This window comes from Lissotriton helveticus, chromosome 4_1, assembly GCF_964261635.1.
Source record: "Lissotriton helveticus chromosome 4_1, aLisHel1.1, whole genome shotgun sequence".
In the NCBI taxonomy this organism is placed as follows: Eukaryota; Metazoa; Chordata; class Amphibia; order Caudata; family Salamandridae; genus Lissotriton; species Lissotriton helveticus.
In genome coordinates, this window is record NC_136063.1 from 2,093,927,205 (window position 1) to 2,093,943,602 (window position 16,398).

Sequence of the window (16,398 nt, forward strand, 5' to 3'; positions counted from 1 at the left end):
ATCACTGATGACATCTCAAATGACATCACTGATGACATCACTGATGACATCTCAAATGACATCACTGATGACATCACTGATGACATCTCAAATGACATCACTGATGACATCACTGATGACATCTCAAATGACATCACTGATGACATCACTGATGACATCTCAAATGACATCATTGATGACATCACTAATGACATCACTGATGACATCACTGATAACATCTCAAATGACATCTCAAATGACATCACTGATGACATCTCATTTGACATTACTGATCACATCACTGATGACATCATTCATGTGATAATACGATGAACCTCTTCAGACTCTAATATAACCTTAGATACACTCAGTGTAAACACAGACTCGCAGATTGTCACTCATCCATGAAGTTACACACACACCTAGTCAGTCATGCAAACAATCAATCACACCTCCATTTCCTTAACTATACAGTTAAACACACCTTACTTATTCAAACATATACTAAAACATATTTACTCACTTATACAATCCTGGATACAAGTTCACAATGATCCATACAGCCACTCACACATTCACTGGCTCTTATGCACAGTTATTTATATATGTCAACTCTCACATGTACTGTATTTTACATATGTACTTACTTTGACATGTAGCACTGAGATATCTATTCACTCACCAATACAGTCATGCACACAGTCAACCACCCATACAGCTGTTTCCACATGCACTTTTGAACCCATACATCTATGCAGAGAGTCATACACCTCCCAGCCACCCATACACACTCTCAGTCTCCCATACAAATACTTGGGCAACCAATCAATAACCCATATAGTTAATCATATAGCTACTGATCAACACATGCAGCAGTTTACAGAACAACAGACATAATGATGCACAAATTAAGACAGTTTAGTCACTAACCCATGCACTCAGTGAGACACATTTAATCACTCACTCATACAGTCAGTCATGCACCTACTAAATCCTTTGTTCAGACACTTCTACATCCACTCATTCTTCAATATGTAAGACATATTTTAACTTTACAGAAACATACAGTCACTGGATGTTGTCATCAGTGATGTCATCAGTGATGTCATTTGAGATGTCATCAGTGATGTCATCAGTGATGTCACTGACCATGTCATGAATGATGTAATATGTGACATGATCAGCAGTGGATTGCGGGTGCGCGATATATAGTTAGTACAACTAACTATATATGGAATTTCAATGGTTTTGTGTGAGTAAAATAAGGTTTTTTAAATGCTAATTCCTAACTATATATGGTGTATAACCTATGGTTTTTTCAGTGAATTTTCAAGGTTTTGTAAATGCTAATTCCTAACTATATATGGTCTATAACCTATGGTTTTTTCAGTGAATATATATATATATCCAAGAAGTAAACGCTTCTTCCGGAGCGCAGGGACCCGTGAAAGTTGGCGCAAATCCCGGCGAAGCAGTCCGGTAAATTTAATCCATCTACCAAACAATTAGTTCATGATGCGCTATCAGGGAGGAAAGACAGAAGGACCCAAATTGAAATTTTGCAGTTTATTTACACAACGCGTTTCAGCTCAACAGCCTTGTTCACTTGTAACCAAACACACCAAGAGCCGGCATTGATAAAGTTTTTTTGGTCTCTACAAACAGCATAAACATAGAAAGAGGACAAGAAAATAATACGAATCGCAGACATGTTGGAATGGCCAATGTACATAGAGGTAAATTATAAAGTATAAAGATCTACACATGTGTATTTTTTGCCATTCTAACTTCATTCTATCTGAATCAAAGAAAGAAATGCATCTCAGAATTTAACGAAGCCAACGGCAGGAAAATGAGCAATTCTGGAAAGTGTCATAATATTGATATTGCACTTGTACCATTATTTGCAAGTGCATGTTTCTTCCGAAATATATATATACATATCCAAAGATAGCTCAAAATAATTACATAATGCAATATCCACGTTTATACTATTAGTTGCAAATGCACTCATTTGTATAGCTGCTGACATCGTCTGTTAGGTACTCATAATTAAATAAGTTAGTCCGATATATATCGTTGAAATAATTTAGGATGCATGTCAATCCGGAATAGTTTCCAAAGTCCATCATAGTAGGACACATTACCTTTCACCCGGCATAACCATAAAGTGACAAAATGGTGATCAAGTGATACGGAGTGCAAAGGGTAGGTACGCCCGTGAAGAAAATCTTGGTGAAGGGGCCCCTTCCTTTCCTCCTGTAGACATTAAAACACAAAACAATTGGTTAGTTTAAAATCTAGTACATTATTTCTCATATGTTACAGAAGAAGAAACACATACTAGTAAATGGTGTTATAAATTCCTAGTACGTATTTTAAAACCAGGGTGATAGACAAATAGCACATTAAGAAATTGAGAGATTCGGGAATCATTCTCTCAGGTGACTAGCTAGTTCCTCATCCATATTAAGACCTCCCGGAAATCTAGTCTGGAACTCTATAATGTACCTAGATTCTCTCTGTCTGAGGCTGAGTAATCTATCTCCGCCTCTGGGATGTCTAGGGACATGTTCCAGAATTAAAAAATTCATGTCAGCAATATTTGAAAAATGATGTTGCTCAAAATGGCGTGCCACAGGATACTTGGGGTCATGGTTGGTAATGGCCCTGAGATGTTCTAGGATTCTCTCTTTCGCAGCACAGCTGGTGCTGCCAATATACCATAGTTTGCAAATGCATTCTATGGCATATATAACAAAAGTGGTGCCACGTGTGAGGAATTGTGTTAGTTTTTTGGTAGTTCCTCTATACTCTAGAAGCCCTCTGTATTTGCTGTGTTAGCATGCTTTGCAGTGGCTACATGGGTAGAAGCCAACTAAGCCATGTTGAGTGTTACTAGGATATTTTGTGATATCATTTCGAATCACCAGATCGCGGATGTTCCTGTTTCTTCTGTAGGTGATAGTGGGTCTATCTGGTATATTGCCTCCTAGAATGGGATCTGTCTTGAGAATGTCCCAATTTTTTATCAGGATCTGTTTTACCTGATCTGCCTCTGAGTTAAATGTGAGTATCATCCTTGTGGGTTCATCCTCTTCAAAGGTGCTAACAACTACAGTGTCTTGTAGGGTCTGTGCTCTCTCAATCCCCTCTTCTCTTTCTTTGGCTTTCTTGAGAACCCAGTTAGGATATCCCCTGCTCTTGAATCTGGTTATGATACTATTTTGCTCCTCCATATAGGAGTTGATATTATTGCAGTTTCTTTTGGCCCTCAGCAGCTCACCATAGGGAATACTCCATTTGAGTGCCTCCGGGTGACTGCTGAGGGCATGCAGGACGCTATTGCCCGCAGTGACTTTTCGGTATAGAGAGGTGCATATATTGTTGTCTTTTATCTCCAACGCTACATCCAGAAATTTAGTTTGTGTGTTGATAATGTTACCAGACAAAAGAATGTTATATTTGTTGGTATTGAGCTTGGAGATAAAGCTTTCTGCATCTTCCCTCGATCCTCTCCATATAATAAAAAGGTCGTCGATGTAGCGAAGCCACATGACAACCTTCTTAAAATCCTCTGCTAAGGTGGTGCTAGCGCAAACTTCTTGCTCCCAGTACCCCATAAACAGATTCGCAAAGCTTGGGGTAAAGCAAGACCCCATTGCAGTACCATTAATCTGCCTGTAGAGGGCACCATTAAAGGAAAAAATGTTGTTAGTTAGACAGTATTCCATCATTTCTATAATCATTTTTGTATGCTCACGATATTGCAGTGGTCTATTCATTAAGAAAAATTCACATGCTTCCAAACTTTGTTGGTGATTGATTATCGTATACAATGAATGCACAGCTAATACAATAAACAAAAAATCAGGATCCCATGTGAGATTATCAATATGACAGAGAAGGTCTTTCGTATCTCTAATGTAACTCGGCAGTTCAATAACAAAGTCACGGAGAAAATGGTCAGCATATTTAGAGATATCTTCGCTCACACTACCTATGGAGGATACGATGGGTCGACCCGGTGGTTTAGTATCATCTTTGTGTAGTTTAGGGAGTAGGTATAAGATTGGAAGTTTGGGAAAGTCTTTTTTTAAATAACAGTATTCTTCTCAGACAAGGAGCCCCTTATCCTTCCATATCATCAACTTATCCCAAATGTCAGTGATACTCTGATCGTATACCTCAATGGTGACAGGTGTATAGAAGTTGATGTCATTCAATTGTCTAAGTGCCTCATTGATGTAATTTTCCTTATCAAGTATAACAATATTGCCCCCCTTATCGGCTGGACGAATTACGATATCATTATCTTCATATAATGATTTCAGGGCTTGTCTTTGGGCAAATGACAAATTATTTCTGTAACCTCTTCGTTTGCGTTTACTCTTGTCTTTGAGGTCCTTCAACCCCTTTCTAGTGCAATCATGAAATGTGTCTATGTTATCATGAGGAAGAATAGGCATAAAAGTAGATTTTGCCTTGAAGGCAGTTCTGGCCACTGAGTCTTGTACCATATCCATGCTTTCAAGTCTTTGGGTATTAGTAGCTAATTGATCTTCTGTTGTGTTGTCATTGTTAAGATCAGCCATAGTTAGTAGAGTGTCAACGTCTCCTATCACCAAATTGTCTGGATTAGATTTGGTATTGTTGTTGTTTTTACAATTTTGACCCAATCTTTTAAGTTTGTGCCATTTTTTTAGTTTTAATTTGCGCACAAATTTAAAAACATTTGTTCTAGTGTCAGTATATTTAAAACTAGTAGTAGGACAGAATGAGAGACCTAGGCATAAAGTTCTTTTCTCAGAATCAGATATCAATCTTTTAGATAAATTGATCACTGTTTTATTTACCGATTGTATATCCATCAGTAGTTCTTGTTTGAGTGAGTCTTTCGATTTCCCAAAGCCGAGAGGACGAGGACGATGAAGAGGCAGAGGCCGGGGAAATGGAGAAACCGCAAAAAAAGACTCAGACAACGTTGGGAATACCGACAAAGGAAAGGGCGCTATGGGAAATCGAAAGACCCGCTCAAACAAGAAGTTGAGCAAACATTTATTAAGTATTGCATACCATTTGTCAGTGAATTTTTTTGAATTTTTACAGAGAGAAGGTCTTAATAATATTCTTAGACCATGGTGAATTCTTGATGCCTTATGATATCTTATCATTGTGCTGGCGTGCAAAAGCTGATTGATAATTTTGCGTGATAAACAGAAGAAGAAGAAGTTAATGAAAGGAAACTTCGCAAATATCGTCGAGACACCCTCGATTATAAAGTGGACGAAGTATACAATTGGGCAGAAGCATATGCAAGAAAACGACAAAGTCGCCCTTACACATCACAAAAATTCACTGACAAATGGTATGCAATACTTAATAAATGTTCGCTCAACCTAATTTTATTGATAATCAAAGAACTATCTCAAATCCTTGAAGAGCTAGAAAAAGACATCACTATTGTAAAAGAAGAATTGGGAAAAATAATGTCAAGTGAGGAATTAAACACAACTTTGGAGGATATTAAAACTCAACTGGCGAAACACATCGAAGAAGTTAATGAAAGGAAACTTCGCAAATATCGTCGAGACACCCTCGATTATAAATTGGACGAAGTATACATTTGGGCAGAAGCATATGCAAGAAAACGAAAAAGTCGCCCTTACACATCACAAACAGACACGTCGTCCACGGATACGGACAGTTCAGTAACATCAAGAAGGATACCACTAATACCAAACCCATCGACAAGCACAGACAAAACAACACAGCCTTTTTTAGAATCAGGCCCCAACGCAGGGGACGACCCAGGAGGTCAAGAAGAAAGAACCAATATAGGGAAGGAAAAAGACCCACCACAAACTCGGAATGTCACAGCGAAAAAGGACAACAGGAAGAAGAATCGGAATTAAATAACCTTGTTATTAACATTTCGAATGTCAGCCTTTCCAAACTTCAGATCAATATTCTACAGAAAGGCACATAATTTGTCCCGACAGCCCATACCAATCACCTGGAACTAAACATACGTTTTTTCAAACTCATGAGAAAACGGAGGCTTTGCCATTTTTTTGAGAATATAGTCACGGAACGCCAAGAACCCAAAGAAGATCCCCTAAAAGGATTAACTACCACTAGTTCCTACATGGCGCCCATCAGCCACAAGACATTAGACCTATTTGAACAGCTAGTCAAACAGGATTTGTCTAAAATCAATTATCGAAAACAGACGAAAACTAAAAATCTTTCGCAAAAAGAATATGCTATACTACAATCGATAGCTAACAATAAGACCATTACGTGTCAGAGGGCGGACAAAGGTGGGGCTCTGGTCATTATGAATACAGACTACTACAATTCTCAAGCCATATTACATTTACGGGACGAAAATACTTACATGGAATTGGAATGCAACCCTACCAAGGGGATACAAACAGTCTTGAAAAAAATCATCCTAGATGCCAAAACCAAGGGAATAGTGAACGAGAAAATGGAAAAGTACCTCACTACAGATTACCCGAAGGCTCCAAAATTTTACCTCACACCTAAAATCCACAAAGACTCAGTTAGGCCTCCATGTCGACCCATAGTATCAACGTGTGGAAGTATACATGAATCTGTGGGCAAAATAATTGATAAATATTTACAGCCCTTTGTTAATACCATGAGTTCGTTTATCAAAGACACAACCGATTTTCTGAATAAATTGGCTACCATAAATCTAGAACCAGATGAAGAAGTTACTATGTGCACTATCGACGTTCAAGCGTTATATACCTCTATACCGCACCAACTGGGTTTAGAGGCAGTGGAAGAAGCATTGTTACAAATGAACTATGAAGAATCAATGAAAGTGTTTTTAATGGAACTTTTAAACTTCACACTCATGCATAGTTACTTTAAATGGGAAAATCAATGGTTCCTTCAGAAGTCAGGAACATCCATGGGCAATTCGGCAGCGCCTTCGTATGCCAATATCTTTATGCACCAGTATGAAAATAAACATATCCTACACAACAACCAATGGAAAAACGGATTACGTCTATATTTAAGATATATAGATGACATATTCATCTTGTGGAGAGGAGCAAAAGAAGACTTGATCACAAACATCAAACAACTCAATGAAGTAGATGAGCGTATACAATTTACTTATGAAACTCATGACGATAAGATCAATTACTTGGATGTTGCTATCATGAAAAAGAACAATAAGTTTGAAACAACCATAAACAGTAAAAAGGCTGATCGTAACAACTTGTTATCTTACCAGAGCTTTCATCCATCACCACTGAAGCACCATTTACCGTACTCGCAGCTCCTGCGAGTAAAGAGAATCGTCTCAGACCCGGACGAATTCAAGATGCAATCTACTAAAATGTTACAACGGTTCAGAGACAGAGGTTACCCAGAGCCAGTTCTAAAATCAGCATTGGAAAGAGTTCAACCCAAAGACATACCACCCTACTTACAGCACCTAAAACTAATAAGGAAGCAAAAACCACCTGTCTCAGTAAATTTTCTACTGTGAGCCCATTGTTTAAAAAAAAAACATTAAAAAGCACTGGCCTCTACTACAGGCAGAACCGGACTTCAACAATATTTTTGCAAAAATGCCTTTTTTTCATTCAATAGAGCCAAAAACCTAGGAGAAATCATCAAACAATCTTCGAATAAAGGACCTATGATAACCTACAAAGGCACCATTCCTTGCAGAAATTGCAGCAATTGCAATAACATAATCGAAGGCAAAAGCATCAACCACCCCATGAAAGGCAATAAAATCAATTTACATGTAAATGCCACCGGTGACACAACGAACATAATATATATGATCAAATGCCCATGCGGTAAAGCCTACGTTGGCCAAACGGAGCGTAAATTCAAAGTAAGGCTCAACGAGCACAAAAGTAACATTAGAACCAAAGCGCTCAAATCAGTGGTGGCCACACACTTCATCGAGGCAAACCATCAAATAAGCCAATTAAAAGCCTGTATATTGGAAGTGGTGGAAAAAAGTCAAGACAGAGACAATAAGAAATCTTTATTGAAACGAGAGAACTACTGGATATATTATTTACAGACTCTGAAACCAAGAGGAATGAATGAACGGACGGAATTTGGATGTTATTTATGAACATAGTTGATCCAGACTTTTACATACATTAGCTCACAGTGCTGGGGGCTCGTTGATTTATTAACTGTATTAGCATTTCATGTACAGTAATTCTTATTATTCACCTTGTAATCTTCCTCTTTTTTTTTTTTATACAAGTGTATCGTCTTAGCGCACAGTGAAGTATCTATTTGACATTTATTCTTCATTCACACGCTTCTCGTTTATGTAAATATTTAGGCTCTAGATCCTTTCTGTGTTATACTCTTGAGTTAAACGCTTTTATTTTTATTGACCCAGATCACACACGTGCAGAAAACCGAGGCCCCTTTAATTTATGTGCACTTTTTCACGAACACTTGAAAGCTGCTTCGTTTTAAAAAAAACGCTACCCAGCGTTTCAATACATACATCACACGCTGGTTTCCTCGTGTGATTCTCAATGGTGGCAGCTCCATAGCTGGAAGCAGTCCTGGTTAGAACACGGTAAGGATTAGATTTAGAACTTTGGCAACAGCACTTCATGAGCTGATTAACTTCACTAATACGCATGTAGTAACAAGCAGTTATTAGCATAACTGCATAACACGATCACGATGTACTTTTGATAGCGGGTTCATTTCAATGTAGGAGTATTGCAGAAATCTATGAAGTTAGACATTCTTTAAAGCACCATGGTATTTATTTAATTGTTTATTGAAAACTGAGAGGCCTCTTTATTTATTTTATTTCATCGAAATGGAGTGTTGAGTACGAGATATTTAATTTTTATAAATGCGACACCCATTTAGACTTACATACATCAAGTAGATATAAGATTATTATGCACTAAGATTATTTGCATCGACATTAGAATGGAGATTCACATGACTATTTAATTCATGTTAAATGTATAAAACTTTGCGTGTAATAGAGGAGTTATAGTTATATTCCTTGCTTTTCAGACTTCCCTGACGAAGGCCTAGTGCCGAAATGCATTGGAAGGATTGTTGTGGTTTACCTAAATGGAATAGTGAATATGTAAATTGAAACATGAACACTTGAACAAAAAAGGATTTTCACACAAGTATGAATAAAATACTTTGAAAAAATACAAGAAACATTTGAAAGATAACTTTATTCACAAAACTTTTGGCTGGATTTTTTCAGCACACAAGTCAGTGCCCTAGGAGACACCCACACATCCCGTGTCGGTGATATCTTCACAGAATATTATTGTACTCCTAAGCAGGGAGTACTCCTGGGAGCACGATATATAAAGCATACCTCATTGGATTAACAAGCAGTGCACAGCCATTACATTTTATTAGTTGGCTTCTACCCTTGTGGCCACTGCAAAGCATGCAAGGACAGCAAATACAGAGGGCTTCTAGAGTATAGAGGAACTACCAAAAACACAATTCCTCACATGTGGCACCACTTTTGTTATATATGCCATAGAATGCACTTGCAAACTATGGTATATTGGCAGCACCAGCTGTGCTGCGAAAAAGAGAATCCTAGAAGATCTCAGGGCCATTACCAACCATGACACCAAGTATCCTGTGGCACGCCATTTCGAGCAACATAATTTTTCAAATACTGCTGACTTTAATTTTTTCATTCTGGAACATGTCTCTAGACATCCCAGAGGCGGAGATAGATTACTCGGCCTCAGACAGAGAGAATCTAGGTACATTATAGAGTTCCAGACTAGATTTCCGGGAGGTCTTAATATGGATGAGGAACTTGCTAGTCACCTGAGAGAATGATTCCCGAATCTCTCGATTTCATAATGTGCTATTTGTCTATCACCCTGGTATTAAAATATGTAGTAGGAATTTATAACACCATTTACTAGTATGTGTTTCTTCTTCTGTAAAATGAGAAATAATGTACTAGATTTTAAACTAACCAATTGTTTTGTGTTTTAATGTCTACAGGAGGAAAAGAAGGGGCCCCTTCTCCAAGATTTTCTTCACTGGCGTACCTACCCTTTGCACTCTGTATCACTTGACCACCATTTTGTCACTTTATGGTTATGCCGGGTGAAAGGTAATGTGTCCTACTATGATGGACTTTGGAAACTATTCCGGATTGACATGCATCCTAAATTATTTCAACGATATATATCGGACTAACTTATTTAATTATGAGTACCTAACTGACGATGTCAGCAGCTATACAAATTAGTGCATTTGCAACTAATAGTATAAACGTGGATATTGCATTATGTAATTATTTTGAGCTATCTTTGGATATGTATATATATTTTTCGGAAGAAACATGCACTTAAAAATAATGGTACAAGTACAATATCAATATTATCACACTTTCCAGATTTGCTCATTTTCCTGACGTTGGTTTCGTTAAATTCTGAGATGCATTTCTTTCTTTGATTCAGATAGAATGAAGTTAGAATGGTAAAAAATACACATGTGTCGATCTTTATACTTTTTAATTTACCTCTATGTACATTACCCATTCCAACATGTCTGTCATTCGTATTATTTTCTTGTCCTCTTTCTATGTTTATGCTGTTTGTAGAGACCAAAAAAACGTTATCAATGCCGGCTCTTGGTGTGTTTGGTTACACGTGAACAAGGCTGTTGAGCTGAAACTCGTTGTGTAAATAAACTGCATTCCAGCAATTGGGTCCTTCTGTCTTTCCTGCCTGAGAGCGCATCATGAACTAATTGTTTGTTGGATGGATATATATATATATATATATAGGTAGATATAGGTATACTATATCTAAGTAAAGGGTGCTTACACCACCTTACCCAGGCTGCAAGTGCAGACCTCTGGTGCCATTTTCTAAGGCTTCCCAGGGTTGGCATAATACATGCTTCAACCCCTGGTAGGCCTCTGGGGTACCTATGCCCTTGGTACCTAAGGCACCACATACTAGGGACTCACAAGGGTAACCCAGTAACCAATCTGGAGTGTACCTAATGTACAGGTAACCACTTTAGAGAGAGAACAGCTAGGCTGTGGTCCTGATTAGCAGGGCCACAGCCAGACAAAAGTCGAAAAAACTGTGAAACACAGCAAAAAGTGGGGGTAACCATAGGAAGCAGATCCTACTCACCTACAATCATTGCTTAGTTTGTAAAAAAATAAGTGTCATGGCCCCTGTAGGCAGGCCACTTCAGCTTGCTCCTACCATGCTGCCAATGATAGTAGCAACACAGCCACTAACCACCAGACTCTTACAAGTGTGACAACACGGACTATTTCAGGGCCCAAAAATATAAGAATGGCTACATGGCAGATAATAGACTTTTTATTGTAGATTGAAATAAAAAACTGTTGTTGTGGTCATCTCTAAATTATACAGACACCACCACCTTGTTGTGGCAGATTGTCACAAGTGCTGAGGTTGACTATTAAGTGCGGGTGTCAAGCACCGGAAATCCCTGGCTCAAATTAAGCGATCACTGACAAATGACCAGATAGATCTTCATATGCTGCAGTGAAGACTATAATCCCCTGTATAAACTGATATGCATAGATACACCCTCTCTAGCTCCAGGACAGCCTCATATACTCAGGTAGAGATTCATAGGTACAGTTCAGACAAATAATCCAAGCACAGCGCACTGTTAGAGTCATCTCCTATCCTCACATTTCCTTAAAGGTATCATCCATCACCCCACCTTGATGGGCAGGACAAAAACTTCCTGACCTGCCATTACACTGGCAATAGTAGTCTGATAGGTCTCTCAGTCATAGAGGAAACAGAGACTTGTGCCCCTGACTTCATGTGCTGCCTCAGTCCCTAGTGCCTTTGTTGCTGGGAAATCGGGCAGACAGTGAGACAGGTCCCCCCCACTAGTGCTAGGTAGGAGAGATACAGGCATGCAGCAGTTATCCCAGTCCTTTCTTCCCACTGTCCCATGAGAGAACATGGTGCATTCCAGGAGGATTCTTTCTCCCAGCTTCTCAGCAGCTAACTGACGGATCTCAATGACTTGGTGAGGGAATTGATGGAGGGAAAGTAAACATGGATCTGAGAGAGCAGAGCTTGCAGTCTGTCACTAGTACTGCCCCAGCGATTACAAAACACAGAATTCAAGAACTGTGCCTCGGCGTAACAAGGAGTAAAACAGAAATTATGTTGTACCCTGTACATAGAGACATAGGTAGCCATGTTGTATATTTCAAGTCTTCTTTATTGGTTCCATGTCAGGGTAGTATCAATCATTGTCCAGCCATCTCTAGTCAGGTATTAGCCATGTACCAGCCCCACCAGGAGCAGCCTGGCTAGCTGCTCAGCCCATCTCCAACTATCACCACTCATCCACACAGGCACCCAGGAATTCCATTCATCACAGTAACACCAACATTCCGTTACCATCTCTCACTCTGGCTGAGCAGCTAGGAGGACCGAGGCTGATTACATGTAAATGTAATACTGAGGATATAACAGATTACTCTTGCGATTTCAAGAGAACTTTGAAAAGCATCACTGTATGTCATTCACAAAATACATTTGAATGCACAAAAAGCTGGTATATGAAAAGCTGAGTTTAAGGCTAATTAATGCTACATTTAGAATGCAAAATGTTTACAATGAATATAATTACTTTTCATCTAGTTTCAAGTTAGATATTGTCTCAAAACTTTTGTAAAACAAAAATTCTAATGTAACATTGAAGACATTTAAAGAGTTTGCTTGAGTCAGACTACAAATGTCATCTTACTCTCAGTTAGCAATTTCTTTTCACAGATTTCTATGAAACAGACATAAAATGTCATTGTGACCCGATAGGATGCAGCAACCTTTCAGTGCTTAAATACCTCTGTTTATGATTTGAAATCTGGAGACTGCGCACCTGTGGTTCAACTGAGCATTACTTATAAACAAAGTTTTGAAAGTTTTTAATTATTATAAACATCTCAATAATTATTTAAACCGTTTTTTTCAGCACTTAACTGCTTTTCACAAAGAAAGACTACAATTAAATGCACTCCTGTAACATATGCATCATAAAACACCACCTGATAAAACTTGGATTTTAAAAGAGGCTGGTTCAACAGGAGTAAATTGCAAGAACACCTATTTTTAAACTCTATTCCTATTGCTGCTGAAAAAATACACCAGGAAAGCATCTCCTCTTAAAACATTATTGTACCAGCCCCATCTTCTGGTCACATTGCCTTTAAAGTGCTCTTCGGCTGCAAAGTGATGGGCAATGAAGCTGGCTTCCCTTGTCTCATCGTCATTTGGAGAAAATGTCTTATTTGATCTCTCTGCGAACCCTTTTTATCTTCTCCTCTACACTATGCCAGGTTTATCTTTGAGCTCTCTTTCCTCTTACTCTCAAGGCTTTTCTGAGAATTCTAGCCACGTGTTGTTGTTTCGACCCATCGGTCACCTCAAAAGAATATCATTTCTTTTTCAGCAACGCTTATACTAACTAGCCTTTGTCAAGGATTTCAATAACCTTCAACTTTGCTTGGCATAATGAGCCCATAAGCAAATATAATTGCCAGTGATACATTTTGGCCTGTACGGTCTCAGAATATGACTTGCAGATCCAATTCACATCTGCTCTGGTCTCTATTAGAGGGAATAATTTACATTTGACTTGAAAAAATGACCTGCTTAATGTAAATGTTGATTCCCATACCATATACAGTTGTGAGTTTTATAGACTGCTCACAGGTGAAAATCTAATCCCTATATCTTTACTGCAAAAGGTTTGCAATCATTCTAATTTCTATTAATGTTTTATTTCAATTTTATGATACATATTATATAAAAATATAGTTCAACTTAAGTATAATTTGGCATTTGGAACTTGTTTCTAATGTGTATGAAATCTTATGGTCCATAATTTGGCTCTATTGATTTGTTTTGAACGAGCCCTAACAGGCCATTGAGGCCGGATTTGAATTTGCAAACACTTAGTATCGGAAAAGCTTTGTTCTGGGTAAAGGGGAGGGTAGGGCGGGACGGGTGGGGGTGGTGGAGTGGTGGGCTGGCTTGAGTCCACAAAAAGTGTCTGCTTAGCCCTGCCACTCCTGAACCTTTGGAACAAATGCAGGAAAATGCACCGGTGTTCCATCCTAGTTTGTTCTCCTGACTGCGGCATGGCTGGTGGAGCAGCCGGGGAGGTGCAAGGTGAGTTTTTACGCTAATACTCTATCTTAAAGTGTTTTTTGATTGCCTCTATGCTGCTCCTCACATCGGCTCATTGTATCTACCAGGTTCATTTCCCAGCTGCTATATCGATACCTGCGTCTTGCCTTCTGACTGTGGGCAGCTTTGGGGGGGATTGCTGTGCTGGACGTCTCTCTTGTCTCCCTTGAGAGCACACCGGCTGCATGCTCCCTAATGCTTCTGGCCATCATGTGAACCACCACAACGTGCAGGCCCTGATCCTCCCTTACAGGAGGCCCTATACTTCTGCTCTGATAACATCTCTAGAGTCTACTGACGTTGATAGAGCTAAGTAGCATCATCCATCTACTGCGGACTGAGAGGGCAATCTCATCCCTCTCTGGAATAAAGCCAGCAATCATGGGCAGGGTGGACAAAACACAGATCGAGCTCCCGTTCAATGCCAAAGGGACCAGAACTAAAGAAATTGAGAGGGCCCGCTCCGCAGACAACAAAGCCTGACGACAATGGATGGGAAGATCGATTCCCTGGTATATCAAAAGGACAGGATGTCAGAACGCTTATATAAGCAAACTGAATGAACGCAGGATTACAGAGGTCGAGGAGGCCCAGACTGAGATGGATTCGACACAGCGACAAAAGGTTAAAACCCTCACCGCACTCCAAGATAAAGCAGGAGACTTGGAGGCCTGCTCCCGTCATAGCAATATTCGTATAACGGGCCTTTCGGAGTCCACCCCCATGGGCAATGTGGAACAATTCATAGAAAAGCTACTTATCTCTGTACTAGGCCGTGAATCTTTCTCAGACATGTTTGTAATTGAAATAGCTCATCGTTCATTAGGTCTGTGGGCCCAGGCGCACCACCGCGCCCAGTAATAGCCAAACTGCTTAACTATTGGAATCGTGACTCAGCCCTTCGACGCGGCAGGGCTCAGCACTCTTGCTTTACCCAGACTTTATGGCGAAGATACGGGAGGCAAGACGCCAATTCAACCCCCTCAAACGTCAACTCCATGATCATAACATTTCATACAACATGCTGTACCCAGCCAAATTGAGGGTGAATCTGGACAGCTCCTCGCCCATCATCAGGCACTGAAAAAGGCACTGAAAGACCTGCTCAAGAAGTCGAAATGTGAAGCAATGCAGGAGGGTATACACCCGTTACAACGGATCTTTTACTCCGCAGACCCATTACAACGCGACCATTACTCCTCATACCATTACAACGCATTGCGCTGGGGGGCGCTCTAGGATAGGGAATAAGTATAATTTACTATCCAACACCTTCCCTAGGGTCCACGGGGACTGGAGTTAGAATAGTAAATTATACTTACCACTATCCAGCGCCCCAAGGCGCTATGCGTTGTAACGGTATGCGGAGTAAAAGTCGCGTTGTAATGGTCTGCGGAGTAAAAGTATGCGTTATAACGTCATACATCCTGCAGGAGAGTTCGGCTACAGCGACAGACGGATCACAAGGGAGAACAATGACTAGAATATTTGATCTGTGGAGGTCCCACTCTTTGTAACAAGTTACTCATTTTCCCTTTTATAGTAAGGTTTGACCCAGTAGTCCCTGTGCCATCAGGACTACTCTTCAGTGGTACACTTAGAGGCCAGCAGAGCGATTACACGAGACAGCAACCTCCTGAACTCTTCGCAAGTATCCGTGGTCTATGTGTTGTATTTATTTAGGGGGCAGCTATGCCTTAATACTTGGTGATTGTAGTCTTTGCTCTACCCCGGTGTTAACCCCTGAGGGGATGTCTTCAGCTCTTTGAACATAGATAATTGCATTATGCCCTCCTGATGGTTGTTATTCCAAATACATATCCAGAGAATCGGATTGCCACGCAATGTTTATTATAATGTGGATTTATGCTAATGGTTACTCGTAGTGCTTGGTAACATCCACTCCTGTGTGTTACTCACTACATGGCTAGTTGCCCTATTTACCCAGGGGAAAGGGTGGGGGGGATATTCGACTGTACTCAGTTTGGGAGAGCATGGCATGGGAGGGGTGATGGGGGGATTGTTGTGTTTTTGAGTTTATTTAACTTGCTTTGTTTTTCTTAGATTATTTTGTCACAACGGTGTGAGACACACATACAAGGGAACACTCGACAACGCTACCATATCACAGGTATGTCCCCCAGAGGGCGGCGAGGAGGATCTAGCTATATTA